Source organism: Prenolepis imparis, unplaced genomic scaffold (assembly GCF_030444845.1).
Source record: "Prenolepis imparis isolate NDT839.2.m4 unplaced genomic scaffold, iyPreImpa1.0 SCAF_7, whole genome shotgun sequence".
NCBI classification, from domain to species: domain Eukaryota; kingdom Metazoa; phylum Arthropoda; class Insecta; order Hymenoptera; family Formicidae; genus Prenolepis; species Prenolepis imparis.
This window is the reverse complement of record NW_028141165.1, coordinates 6,175,696-6,191,956: the sequence shown is the minus strand read 5'-3', so window position 1 is coordinate 6,191,956 and position 16,261 is coordinate 6,175,696. Positions and strand designations below refer to the sequence as shown.

Genomic DNA, 16,261 nt, shown 5'->3' with positions numbered 1-16,261 from the left:
AGGGCGGGATGTCATCTGCTTTACGCATCTGTGCACGTTTTGCGGGAAATAGCGGTACGACGATGCGAATAAAAAAGGGGTGGAGGAATTTTATCGAGCCGCCTTATGCTTTGCGCATCGCGAAATAAGGATCTGCAAGATCGCGGAAAAAGAAGTGCATCTCTCTATGTATGTATGTAACTCTCATAAATTATGCAACCGGCTGATAGAAAAAGCGAGCGTAATCGTTTCTTTAATGAACCAACAGAGAGCTTCTTCCCCATACCAGGTGTACTCTATGTATAATAGTACCTACATCCACACACGCCCGCGGTCCGTATGTACTGTTGCATATCTCTCGATCGACGTTTTCCGGCGAGTGCCGACTCCTAGGAAATGCCTGAAGAAAGTGAGAAAGATGAGAGAGGAAGGCGCGGCTATTAAAATCGCGACTCCCCGAGGGGAAATCTCGCTTAAATCAGAAACGCTTCAACGGAGAATGCATCAACGCCGATCTTTGGAGCGGCTCGTAATGCAAACGGATCGGATATTTTCCGATTGCAAAGGCTACCGTGGCGGGGAATCGGTATCGAGAAAGATCCATTGATGGAGCGATCAAAACACGTGCCCATCGCGAGTGGCACGCGAGAGAAAGAGAGAGAGATATACATAAGCGCTATTAAATTGCCTACATTTATCTTCGCGTGTTATAGAGTCATCTGGTACCTGCTACGAGGATGTAGGTGTAGCGGTCCCTATCTTTGCGTGTGCTCCTGAGCAGCATCCGCGAGACTTCCGCAGGTAGGCGTGCGCTTCTTCAGCATTAAGATTCCGTTCCCAAAGGACCTACTTTCACGGTGTCGCAAAGAGAGAGAGAGAGAAAGAGAGAGTCGATAGAAATGACAATGCACTAGAGATGCTTGTGTAATATATGTATACATAATTATTAGTTACGTGTATATATATTTGTCAGAATCTTTGTTATTTACTAGAGGAAAGGCATCAAAACTCGACGTATCATTCACGAAAAAAAAAAAAATTAGTTACCATTATAATTTTATAATATTACACCTGAAATTTAATAACTATTATTTTTATGCTTTAGTTTAACCGAAAATTTTTCATGAAATTATAGTTGAAAATATTAATTATTACAGCTAAAATTTAGCTATGATAGCTAGTATTTTTGTCGTGTCTAGAGAGGAAGGTTTTAGCTAAAATATTTAGAGAATAAAAATTTATATCTACAGGTATTTACTCGAGACTCTTTTAAATTGTATCACAATTTTGATGCTATTATTGGCCTTCTTTACAAACTAAAAATAAAAATAAAACAATTTTAGAAACTTAGAAAAATAATTAAATTATAATATTGGCCAAAGCAAGTTACAGAAAAAAATATAATTCGATTTATATTAATAAATGCATAAACTATGAGCTTCTGATAAGTAAACTCTAATTAAATGAATCAAGTTCATTTTAACTCTGATAAAGTGCAACATATGGCCGCTCAGATAAGCTTATATCGTTTTTCCTCTATCGTTTCGATTTGAGAAATGCGATTTTACATAACTTTATTTCAAGACCCATGCAAGAGCAGGCGCAATGTATGTATTATTGTCCGATGAATGTTGTAATCTCAGATGCTACAAATCACGACGGTAGTTTATCGAAAGATACGCGTGTGTATCTACCGACCGGTTAACCAGCTGTGGACGGACGGATAAATTCATATCGTGTGACCTTGTAATGTACCGTTGAGTATGGTCAAGGACCCGAGGAAGTTCAAGCGCGATTAAGCGCAGCCCGATCACGAGAAATTAACGCTAGACTAGCACACCTCGTTGCTTTCGGATATAAACGATCGTCACGACAGCGAGTACTTTTTTTCATCCACCCGTTACCGTTGCAACAATTTGTACGATTTATCGTGCTATTCTGTCGAATTAATAAAACGAACACAGGCATGATCGACGTTTTATAATGATTTCGGCTCGCGATTTTGGAATTATAATATTTTCAATTGGAAAACGTGAATGTATACAGGATGTAAAAGAAATGTGGGCCGCTACTTGAGAAGCGTATTCTACTCATCGAAATGAACAAAAAAATTCATATAAATATATTTCTAAAAATGCATCGTTTTCACTACAGTCATTACAGTCATGTTTGAGATGAAACTTAAGAAAATTACAAAGCGTATCATTTTATTTCCCACAATACAAAACAATAAAAAATAATTCTCATATCTCAAAATAATTAATTTCCAAGTAAAATAGACAAATTTTTTCCTCCAAAAATTGTCTGTAAACAGCACCTGTTAAGCGTTTTAGCAGAACGAAGGGGCCAATTAAAAAATCATTTTTGGATGTGAGTAAAATACGCTCCTGAACTAGCGGTGCCCATTTTTGTTACATCCTGCGTATACATTCAGGATGAGGGAGACAGATGACGCGGCGTGGAAATAATGATTAACGACCCATTAATTAACTCGTCCAGATTTTTCCATTATAGGCGTAAAAAGGGGGAAAATTACAGCAGCGAGAAACATACACACACACGTTTTATCTCACACATAAATCATGAAAGGCCATAATCGTCGCTTCTTCCTGGGAACTTTGCGATTTTCGCTTAAGCGAGATATCTGTTTAGAGAGACAAACCTATCGGCGAAACGAAACGCGTGGGCTCGCGTATAAATGGCGTACGAATTTATTGCGAATGACTGAGAATGAGACGATATAATATTGGCGTTCGTTCTTATTTCTGAAAATTTATTAGCGTGAAAAATCGTATTACTCGCAGGCAACTCCGCGTTAACGCTAACGGACGGGTATATTATATATGAATTTAATTTATATTCATCCCCGCGATATATCATCTGCACATAATATTGCGAACCTGCGCCGTCGACGCGGATCCTTAAGGCGATTCGCTGAAATAAGGTAATCCCGCTGCTTGTGGAAACGTGCTGGAATCTTGATAAAGCGTATGGCACTCGGTGGAATCTCACCCGTGGCGTGGTCGCTCTCGCGAGTGATTGTTAGCGCTTCTTTTTCGAGATGACGCGCGATAATAGTACAACGGCCGGAGGAAGATGAGATAACTGTAGATCTCTGTCGCTGACTTACGTTGTGTGTTTACGCGAGAGATATGCCCGATCGAAATTTAAACGTTCCCCGTTCTTTTTTTTCACCATTTTTTCACACATTTCAGAGTTCCTCGATCCCTGTCGATACGCGATCCAATTAGACAAAAAACAACCGCACTTAATCTCATCTTTTTTTTTTCCGTTTCGACCTCGAATTTCGCGACTTGATTTTTAACTCGTATCAGCAAAAAACGCAGTCTCTCGCTTCGCGAGATGACTCAAGGATAAAACTCTATATATAAACGTGTAGAACCGATTCCGTGACAGAGGGAAGAAATTTAATGCGGAATTGATGCGCAGGTAAGGTCAGATGTGTGCTACCATATCATACAAAAGAATATCGCTTTTATAATCCTTCCGCTACAAAAGGCGATGATAGTCAACCGTAAAATTACATCCTTAGTGAGCTGTGGAGTCGCTTTACAGGCCACGGTATATTACATACATAATACATTGCAGGTTTGTAAGAAGCGGGATATCGTTTTTAATTCTTCCGCTATTAAAATCAACGATGATAGCCACAGATATCCCCAACATAATTCCACAGGATTCCTGCGAATCTTTTCGTAGTATTAAAACGATAAATATACGTTGTACTTGAGACATTTAACATTTATAAATGTTTTGCAGCATGGGAAGATTGCAAATCATTCGATAAATCATTTGAATAAACTGTAATCGAATCGACAGGGAAGAAATTTTCCTATGTTTTTCGTATGTTTTGCTTAAAAGATTTTTAAAAAATTTTATAAACTAAAAATGTCTTCTCTCTCGCATGTTTTATTAAAACATAAAAAGCTATATTATATTATTTCTTAATTTATCATGAAATATTTTTTTAGCATTTGATATAAATTCAAAGATTTATGTATATAAATCTTAGATCATATCCTAGCTTTTTCTCGATCAACTCGTGAAAGGATAATAAAAATCGCTTTCTTTTTTCAGTGCGCAATGACACACCTTTCGAATTCAATCGCCGAATCTCCCGTTTTGTCTCTCTATCGCGCGTAAGCGAAAATCACGAAGTTCCCAGGAAGAAGCGACGACGTTAAAGTGTAGCTTTGGTTCCACGGCTTATATTTACGAGATGCCCATAGCCTATAATTCCTTCCTTCTTCCAGTTATCGTCTGGGTAAGTCCTGTCATTATCCAGCGTGCACCTCAAACACCATATGGTTAGACTAGGCCGTTGCGCTAGCGCACCCTTCTCTCTCTCTCTTTCTCTCTCTCTCGATACCTCGAAACCGATAGAGGACGACTTTTTGTTACGCGTTCCTGGCTACCATCCTTTGCGCAAACGAGGAAAACGGGATTGTACGGGCCCGCGGGCCGTCCGTGATTTAGTTGAATTATCGTGTCGCGGAATAGCCGATAATCGACACATTATGTCAAATACTTTGCGCTGAACGAGATTTCTAGCCGGAAACCTCGCCTCCAGAATTCGCATCTAATTTTACTGTCTTTACACTTTACTGAAATTCTCTTTTTAATGATTTTTATGATAATTTCTCGATTTCAACGCGAGTATAAGGTCTCGCTATGCTATTTTCCTGTCTTGAAGAAACGAAAATCAGATACTATTCATGTTTGTTTCACGGTGACAATAAGCGTGTCAAAAATGACATGTGTGTACAGTTAGCGCCTTACTTGAAATGTCGGTGGCCTGAATATTTGAATATATTTTATGGTGATAGAGTGTACGTATAAACTTGGACGTATGATTCATACCGTGTAATAGTGTTTAGTGACATCATGGACCTATGTGCTACTTGATTCGCATGCAAACATACTTATGTCACTATCGCGTGTACATTCGCAAAATAAAACACTAGTTCCCTGCTTGATCGTTGATCTCGAGAAAATCACGCACAATCGCTCACTTTACTTAAAAATTACTATCCTCGACATTAACTTTCGAATTCAATTTTCGATTTTTAGCAAAGGTTTGCAAAAATTAAAATAGCAGGAAAACAATTTTGATAAATAAAAATAAATATAGAAATTCAAGGGTATGAAAAGGGCTAGTAAGAGCCAGGCACAGATATTAGGTGCAACAAAATTATTTTTAAATTTCTCTATATTTATTTTAACAAAAGTATACAGGAATAAGTATACAGGAATTTAAAAATAATTTTGTTGCATCTTTCTAATATCTATTCTTGGCTCTTAGTCCTTTTCATATATGAATTTGTATTTATACATATCAGAGTTTTCGATTTATTATTTTGCAAATAAATAGCGTCGAAGAGATACCTAAATTTTTCTCTACAAATAATCTAGAAGAGGGAAAATATTTGATCAAAGATATCGAGAAAATATAAAAAAGATAAGTGCGAGAAAAAATGTCAAAGATACCTCTTAGATATCCAAAGGTTAAATAGCATGCAAATCACTCGAACATGTTCGCGATAAACTCTGTTATCATCTTGCATGTTTGATAAAATCACACCTCTTCTCGAAATAATACATTCAATAGACTTGATAGGGATCCTCGACATGGATGACCCGCCAATCTATCGCTCGGATCTCGAAATAGCCGCGCGATTATATAACACGTTTTCGTCTCTCGACCGGTTTATTTCGGTCACTCGGCTGTCATCGTCACTTCCCGTTTCTCCACGCGAAGCCTTGGGATCTTGAACTTGACTCGGGGCCCATGTGGCTGTAGCCTTCCAGATTATTACCGTTAGCCATTGCCGCGTTGACGTAATATATATGTAGGCACGTTTCCTCCCTCTATCTAACGCCTGCCTACTTGAAACTAATTATGACATTTAACGTAACTGCGCGAGCGCCGTATAACCATTTCGCTTATACATTTTGCCGCGCTTCATAAGGCGCCACAAATGTATGGAGAAGACTTGGGTCACGTATGCGCGTACCTTATTAGCACCGACGGCATTTTGCGACGTGACTCTATGCGCGAACCGATCGTAAAGACGATCAAAGCGTACGAAAATAATAGTGGTCTTTTAACCCCTTCGATTTAAGTCCCACGCGGGGCTCTGTATTTATCGAGGAAAACCTTTGAAATTTTTTCGTGCGTTGTTCAATTACATAACTCTATACTGGACGCCTCGAGGAAAATTTTGCCGATTTTTGTACTACTCTACAAAATGTACCTCTCTTAATGTATTTTTAAAATTCTTACATTTACTTGTTTCTGAATGGATTTTTAAAACATGAAATATAAAATGTGTAGAGCTCTTTAAGAATGATTTATATATGTCAATTACATGTCTCGAAGAAAATTTTGTCAATTTTTGTATTATTCTACAAGATGTATCTTAATATATTTTTCTGTTGTAAAAGTTCTTACATTTACTTGCTTTTAATGACGGATTTTAAAAACCTGAAATATAAAATGTGTAGCTCTCTAGAAATGATATATACATGTCTCAAGCTTGAGTCATAAAATTACATAAAATACGCGATTTATATATTTATCGATTTTACTCGCGCAACGAAGAACGTAGACGGTGAACAAGTAAAGTCGATATTCGGAAATAATTGCACGATACATCGGCGAATATATCCCGGCACTTTATCCCGAAGATTACGCCCAACGAGTTTAAAGTGCGACGGATCGTAAACTCACGGCAACGCACAATTTTATTTTACGAGACACTCCGACGCGTGCTTGAAAATGTGCCGTAATGTTTGCGGACCGACTCGGAATTATTATATGGTGATGATTACTCCCCGTTGCACGCATTAGTGTGGCGACGATCTTCGCGCTCGTCCACCTTGTGTTTCTTCTCCTATAACGTTAATTACGCTCGCTCTCATACAAATGGCAATTTCGCCGAGACGTCGTATAACAACCGTAATCGTGATCCTTTTTAGGGAATAAAGCTTCAATAATGCGATATTTAGCGGATATCTTACGTTTATAATATCGCACTTTGAGACTTTTATAATATCGCACTTGAGACGTTTATAAATATAATATACCTACAATGTGTATGTGTGTGTGTGTGTGACACATATGTATACCATGGTACTGAAATACGAGACAATAAAAGACGAAGTGAACTATTAATGATATAATAATAAAAACTCTTTGCAATTTTATGTATTAATATATTAAAATTGAATATATATTAATAAATTAAAATATTGTATATTAAAATATGCACGATCTCGATTTGATAGTAATAACAAATTGGAATTTAATAACTAATCGAAGTGTGAGCTATATAAGATACAACGCAAGCGACTGATAAAAATTTCGTTAATATCGCAATCTAATGCATGGCATTCGTATATACATAAATCATGCATGCCGTGACGTGTAAATTATTTTATAAGTATAGTATATTCGAGAGAAGACCTACAATGAGCACAAAAAAAATATCGATCAATCATCTGCGTGTGTTTTATGATATATTATTATGGGTGGCACAAAATTGTTACAAAGAGTTCAATGATCTGATGATCTCGTTAATTCGATGACGATGTTCGAGCGGTCGATTCGAATTAGGGACGCGGAATAAATCAATTAATCATCGATCGATTTAATTAAGTTAGCATTTTGATGGCAAACGCAATTATAACAGTCAATGGCGCTGACCCATATCATTTAAAAGCTACCATCGACTTCCGATTATATTCATGATTGAAATCGCAGGTTTGATTATCAGCTGTATCGTCTGCAATCAAAGATAAAATTCGCGGAAAGTGTGTGTATGGAACACGTTTTTAATCCGTTTATCGGTACATTACATCCGTAATATACCGATATATTATAATCGCGTGTTTCAGACGCTTGTACCACATTTTTCGAATAGCACACGATAGCTGAAATGATTTTACAACGTATAATACGATGCTAAAATTTACGACGCAACATTACGAACGACGAATGAATTCCTTGGCCGGTATTTATGCGCCAAGATGTAAATTAGCTGATAAAAGTATAATTTGTGGATGTTTGAAGCGATAACAGTCGCGAACATCGCCAGCGTCCGTTATAGCGTTAATCACGGCTAATTAAACGTATTTTAAAGTGAGTAAAAAGAGAGAAAGAGACGCTCAAGAGGGGAGAGGTACCTAAGGTACGGTTAAGCGCGACCGGTCCTAAGCGCGAACAAAGACAAAAGCTGAATCCAGCGTGGATCTGTGAAGATCATACCGTAAAAAGCGTTCCAAGGTTCTGGCACAACTGACCCGTATTCGTTCACAAGTTTCGGACCCACGTATTACAGTTATTCTATCTTTTCGGACGATCCCGAGATTCCGCAGACCTCATAAAACGTTCCGGACGATGACTCTCTCACATTTTTCCTTCGTTATATTTTCTTTTTTTCCTGTGCTAGATGTATTATTGTAATGACCGCGTAAAATTCGAATTCTCATGAAAAATTCTCCTCAACGAAAAGGAATTCTCTCAATATAGCTCGACAAAGTTGAGACTAAATCACGGCGTAATTTATTTTAAGAGAGAGAGGGAAGAAAGAAAGAAAAAAAAAATTAAAAAATTCATGCAGAGGAGAAAGATGCATACTCTTTTGTAGACACGCGTGACGCGAATGACGCGAAAACGTCAAAAATATATTCCACAGAATCCTGACATCCCGCGGCTACAGATCCATTACGAAGGTCATGTGACTTGAGTTCGGACGTATTTCAAGTTTCCAGTTTGCACGCCGGTGCTTTGCAATCTCGTCGAGAGCAAAGGTTAAAATTCGCCATCATTATTGTAATGGTGCGAGAAAACGGTAGTTTTTAAGCACAGTAGCTACAGATAATAGGCGTTAAATTACGCGGAGACAAAAAGCGTCAGGTATATAATAACAACTTCCCTGTTATAGGTAATAATGAAATTTGCAGAGTCGCTCTCTTTGAATATAACGATAAAGATAGTAATTTGTATTCAATTTCGTAAAATGTGATTGAATCGCATTAAAAATCTTGACACAAGTAAATGATATTATTAAGTGCTATGTATGTATTATTCTTTCTTCTATTAAATTTTTTTAAATAATGTTCGCAACATTACTGGGAATTTTTTTCATTACAAGATTCTAAATTATTTTGAAAAATATTATTCATCGAATAGAAATGTATAAATATTTATATATATTAAATATAAAGAAATATAAATTAAAATTAAATATTATATATAAATAAATGTCTTTCTCAATCGTTATTATGCAAATTCTTAATGCCTATCGAGCTTCGAGCGAAACCTGTTACATGTCGGCTTTGAATCTCGCAAATTGTACGGAAAGTCTTGGTAATTTGCTCAAGTCTTTCTCACGAGCGAGTATTCTAATTTTCGCCCTGTGACACATAACGGATGCCAGCATTCCACTTCTTTGTCCCTGCGTTTCAACCTCGCTTTATCTTCCGCGGTGCTAAGACGACAGCAGACATACTAATGAGCATACCTACTTACATAACGTGGTATGTATCGCGCGTAGGTATACAAAGTATTATACAGGTGTTTGATGCATTCACAAGGAAGAGGAAGAATATAAGAATTAACTGTTAACAGGCTGACATAATCCCGAAAGAATACTAGTCGCATCGCGCTATCGAGTTCCATTCGTTATTAATTATTGTACGTCTGACAGAAAGCTCTCGGAGAATGCGAAATATTTGGACGCTGATCGCAGAAGAATGAGCGCTAAATTATTGCAAAACGCGATAAAAAATTCGAATGTATAATTAATAAAATGTAATAAAATATGCAAACAAAAATAAAGATTATTACAAATATGATATAGTATTTTATTTTTGCGCTTTATCTTCGAAGTTTAACTTTTTTCTTATATAATTTAATTTAGTATAACAGATGATGCACAAGTTATGGACTTCTGATGAGTAAACTAAATAAAATCAAATTCATATCACTTTTGATAAAAAATAAAACGCCTAATAATTACCGAGGAATAAATATACGCCAATTTAGAAGATTTATTCTTAGTTTTGATATTATTTCTTCAACTTATTAAGATAAAAATAGTTCTCGTTGATCATGTTAAATTCATGAGAAGGTTCAGCCGTTATCTAATTATGCAATGCATGGCCAGTGTAGGCTAACATTATCTGCAACTTAAAGTGCAAGAAATTCCGTTCCGCTGACTACTATAAGAACGCGTAATTTCACAGAGTCGTCGCAGACACATCAATTTCTGCCAACATTAACATATTAATGACCTAGTAATTGATAATCTGAATTGCAGAAACGTACTGTAAGCAGACTCGAATGACAATTACATAGTGCAATGATGCAAAACAATTGACATGAATGTATCGCGGTATGAGGGAAAGCGGAGAGAACAGAACAAAACGCATTAATTATGATTCTTCACGTCTTTGTTACACATTTATTTCGAGTGTCCAACTACTTGCGCTGCAAATATTTTCCGAGTATAAAAATTGTGGATCGGTTTAAATTTTAATCTCTTTGAAAGTTTACGGAGCGTGATACGAGTTAGTTCGCATCTAATGAGTCTCTTAATTTTCACTGTAATGACGACGGTGTTTCACAATCATTCTTTCTCCAATTTATCAAAGTGTGATGCGATAAACGTCAATTCAAAGCTTGCATCGCAGTACGTTTAGCACACTGAATTAATTAAAATCATTAGATGTTTTGTTGTCTCGTTTTCATACGTGTGTGTATAAATAATTGAAATTCATTCAATATTTAATTTACGAATCAACATATCATAAAAGATATTGCTTTCGAAAGTTATTGCATCGCTACGTAATCGAACGTAATCGACAACTGATCGTAAGCTTCTTTAATCGATCGTTTTCTATTGAAATGACGATGCTGTAAATTGCTGTAATTGCTTTCTGTAGATATTAACTCGTTCATCGCGTACAACAACAATTTCTCACTCGCAAATCTGATAAAGAGAGATTCGATACGTAATGTATCGTTTGCGAAGGATGGCATTCTCATTTCCGATGTAATAAATGACGGTGCGAGGAAGAAAGAGAGAACTGCAAATTGAATTCACGAACACCGCGCGCGTTAACCCTTCTCTATTCAATTAAGAGATAATGATATTTTATATAGTCGCACCTACACGTAATAATATCGTCAATACTTTTTCCATCTCGCCTGTCTCTCGTCTCCGTCATTTCAGTCTAATGACCGTTGCTACTCGTCTTGGCAACTACCGATTTGTCAGAAAATGCACACGAGACCACGTGCATGCGCTGCGCGCGAAATTTGCAAGATGAGGTATCATTTCCACCAGCTACTCCGCAAACACCAGGTACAGTTAGTCAAGAACTGCTTTGAAGTATTCTACAAATTTCTTTTCGCCCATCTTCTCTATCCGCATGCATGACATTCTTTCCGCAAAATAATATAGAGATATAAAATTTTAATTACATAATATACATCATTATTTCATATCTTTTGAAACTTTAAAAATATTTTTTCTTTAAAGAAAAATATTCTTATCTCAAAGAAAAGTTTTTATTTGTGATATATATATTTAATATACATATATACCTATATATATTTTTTTAAGAAAAAAATATTTCATATACATATATCACAAATAAAAACTTTTCTTTAAGATAAGAATATTTTTCTGGCAAAATATATATATCTGTGTGTTTTTACGAAACGACTCTGATATTTGCAATTTCTATTCGTATAATTTTTCAGCTTCGGATTTTTAAAAGGGGCAATTTTCCAAGATATCGTCGAGCGTAGTCATGTTCTAACTGGACCGCAGCCGGAAACATCAATACTTTTCAGTAGTCTAAATGGAGCCGGCCATTAGAGCCGGCAAAAAATTGACGCGGAGTGGAATGCACGGCAAATGCCGTATGTATCGGCTGCTTAGTCATTTAGACTAGACCGATGCATGCGCATCGCTTAAGTTTCAGCCATTCACTTGGAGCCTTTACCGTTCCACGGCGTTCAGCAGCGCGGTAACGATGCTATATATCGGCCGTTCCTCAGTTATTCATTAGCGGGTCAAAAGTTTGAACGAGAACCCGCGATCATCTTCCTGACGCGCGTCTCGACGTGCCCGCGAAGAATATCGCGTCCCGACTGACAATGAAGGCGAACGCGCGAGGACAAACGCGCGCGAAGACGTCTGTCGTCGCTGGGGTCTCGACACGAGCGGCATATAAAGCGCGAGAATTTTTTCAAAAGAAAGAAAAAAGATGTACGCGCAGCTACGTTCACATTCGCGTGCGAGGAATTCAGCGTTTCTTGATTTATACGTTACGGTTTCGCGAAAAATCAGAATATCTTTACGAGCGTTGCACTCGCGCACGGTGATGCATTTTAGCACGAAATATTTTATGAATGGTAGCATATATGCATATGTGTAATAAAATTATAAAGGTTTAAAGGCAGTGCTTCATTATTGGCTTACTTAAGCAATTTAAATAGGTGTATGTAAATTTTGCGATAAATAAATAATATTATTAAAGCGGACGTAGCACATGTGTCAAAAAATAAAGAACTTAATTTAAAAAAAAAAATCAGAAATCGCCATGTTTACGTATTTTAACGTCATGAACAATTTCACACATTGGGAATATATTGACTTCAAAAGTCACGAGAGAGTGTAAATTTGATTTCCGGCGTCAAAAGCGGCGTTAATTACTTGATCTACCGCGAGAAACTTATGAAGACACTTATGAAGACATTTGTGTAAAAAAAATATATTTTTCATACTCTGAACATATAAACCGGCTGCTTTTACGCTACCTGAACTTTACGCGAACCGGCGTATCCGGAAGATGCGCGTCGGATTTATATATTAATTACTTGTTAAGACCGCAACGCGCTAATGGAACGGAACACTTTACAAGACGATACGTTCCGACGAGACGATAGCATCTCCATGAGAAACATTCCGCGAATCCAGCCGTCCGCTGCGGTGAAAAGATAAGCGGCGACGCGTATGTATTCGGTGCATGCGATGCGTGAGCTTTACATCTTCAGCGAAACGCCCGTGATCCGAAAACAGATCTACACGACCGCGACGTGTCTTTCGGATCGCGATAGAGGATCTACCTTTTCGCGCGACATCACCGTAGCGTGTTGTAAAAACATGCTTGATTAAATAGCGTGAGGACCAGGTTATCGGGATCAAGATAACGTTAATTGTGTTCCAAGTACAATTGAAAATACGCGAACGTCATCGAGCTGTTTGTTACGATAGGCCTTGTTAGTTTTTAAACACATATGTTCATTGAATAAAATCAAATTTCTATTAAGTGTGCTGTGAAGAGTAGCTGGAATATATAAAAATTATATTCTAATATTTTACTGCCAATACAATGAGCGAAAGAATTATTTCAATTGATTACTTTGAAAGTCAGTAACGAGAAAATATATATATTTGAAATATTTACTTCCAAGTAAAATTGACTAAATATTACAAGAGATTTAATTATATATTTATATAACACAAATATATTTTATATTTATATTTTTTCAAATAATATAATTAGAATTAAAAACGTATATAAATAATTATTTTTGATAATCTGTGTTTTTGAAATATCAGTGATTACAATATAACTTCACAGACACTTACAACAATATGCAATATAAATTAATTATTATATAATTAACTGTTGATATATTTCACATTAATGAAAACAGTTTATATAAATATTTTTATTTTTTTCAATTATTACTATTAATTACTCATTTCTAACTAATCAGAGATAATATTTCACGCGATTCTTATATAAGATTATATAGGATCTACTCTCGTTAGAGCAAAATGTTAAAAGCTTCTGTACTAATCTGATTGCAACCGCGTGTGCATATACGTGATATTCCTGTTACGTATCAACGGTTACGTCGATGAAAAGGACTCGTTACGAAGATGAGGGGCCGATCGACTACAGTTGGAGCAGCTTCAGTGGTTACTTTACTCTATACGCCGCATACGTGTTTATCTACGTATGTAAATGCCAGGTAAACGCGGATGCTAGTTTGGATATGTATCGCCTATGGGAATGCACAGTCGTGCCAAGTTCAGGGTCGAGAGAGAGAGAGCGAAAAAAATATATTAAACCGTTTATCTTTGCAACACGCCTGTACCTCGCGGCGCAAAAAATATACATATCGAGTTTATAATATATAAAACACACATCGAGCTGCATAACTTTGTCACGCAAAAACACGTCGTTATATATTTTCTATATATGTATTTACATATATTTATATTACATATATTTATTTATATTTTTTATATTTATATTTTCTATAGTTTTCTATATTTTTTAAATATTCTTTTAATATTTTAATTAATATATGATTTCAATCATTGCATTTCGAATAAATATCTTCAACAAAAATATATTTTCCAATAATTTATAATTAAACGAAACTATATATATTTAAATAATTATTTTTAATAATCTGTGTTTTTGAGATACGTCTATCATTGATATATAATTATAATAAAATGATATAATATACAATATAAGTTAATTTTATACAATTATATAATTGCTGACATGGCATTTCATTGTATAAAAGATAATTTAAAAAAATTAACATCTGAAAGATTACAGATTTCTTCAAGTCTAGCCCGAGAACCCTTAATGTCTGACGTTAATTAGCAACCGTCGAGGATACGCAGTACCACGCTATGTGATGGTTGATCCCTCAAGATGCACGCTGTTGCGTGCGTCATTAAAGTAAACGCATATACCTGCGCACGTACTCTCGTACACTTATGCAAATGCGCCTGTAAACGCGTAAGACATGCTATCAAGTGCAGTTTCAAGCTAATTGCCATGCGTAAAATTCGTAGCTCGCCTCGAGGCATTTTTCCCAAGGTCGTCAAGGACGGCTGTGCTTTTCTCAAGGTCACGTGTGCTCGGAACGCACTGACTATACAAAAGCTTCTTGCTGTTCTTTCGCTTCCTCGCTAATCTAATCAGATTAGCGTCTCTTAATTGAGATCTTTTAATGCAAAGCAAAGCGCACACAACGATATTACGTTAGCTACACGAGAGCTAATTCAAAGTCGAGAAAACCTGAAGACGCGCGGTTCTTTTACGTTCTCAAACAGCTGGCGGCGTTTTGACAGCGCCAGACGTATCGCGATTAATCGGTATCGGGCCGACCGTATTAAATCGCGTCGTTAAACCATTCGCGGTCGAAGAAACATCATCCCCGATTGGCGCATCTCCCGATTCGGTTTTGCTCCTTTTTTCCGCGGTTCATCTTCTTGCGCTCGCTACGCTCCGTCAGAGAACCGTGTAAAGACCGGCCGCAAAACTCACAGGTACATACTCGTCGTACAAGATTCGCTGGAACTATAACTATGAGCGTCATAAAGTCCCGATGTTCGAGTACATAGGATGGGAAGGCGCTCCTTTTACTCCCAACGATCCTGACGCATCGTCGTCATTAGAACGGAATACGCAGAAGAGGCTATCAAAAGAGAGAAAAAGGCGCGCAAATATACGACGATAAAGATACGACGATCTAGCTGCCGCGAAAGAGCCTAGAATTTAACGGAAAGCAAAAATCGCGTTTAATTAAAATTAGCGAGACGTTATAAAAAAAATTATCTTATCAGTTAAGTAAAATCTACAAGATTAAAAAAAAATATCTAACAGGAAGATAACGGCATTTGTATATGCAGCATTTTATTTATTAAGGGCAAAGAAAATAACATAAGAAACATTCGCGATGTTTAACCGATCGCGTGACAATTAGACGTCCGATGGAAAATCAGCGGTTAATTAGAAAAGAGAAGAAAAAACGCGTCGTCGTCAACCACTCGAAGGAAGACGCACTCGCGTCCAAGAGATGCACGGCAGATTCGCGACACGAAGGTGTCCAACACCTGTTGACGAACGCAGCAGCCTCGCCTTCGGACGCGTTTAAGAATCGTCGATACTGTTAGACCAATTGAAAGATCGACATCCTTTAAGGTCACCTACTCTCTGCGGTTATCGCGATGGACGACTCTTTCGCATACTAGGACAACCGCGGAATCAGCAATGCTGAATGGACGATCTTTTTCATCGGCACGCGAGGCGGCGTGTATGCGACTCTTATATGGGAAATTCAGTAAGTAACTTATCGTCGAATTAATCGAGAATAAAATTCAATCGCGAATAAATTTCGCAGCACGCTCGCGCGTAAACGAGTCACTTAACG

At 36.9% G+C, this 16,261-nt stretch overlaps 1 protein-coding gene across 2 annotated transcripts in view; it reads right to left on the bottom strand.

The window, feature by feature from the left end:
- Tyn (trynity) overlaps positions 1–16,261 on the bottom strand; it is a 94,697-nt gene that overhangs the window by 72,760 nt on the left and 5,676 nt on the right. The gene's annotated exons all lie outside the window — the stretch shown is intronic.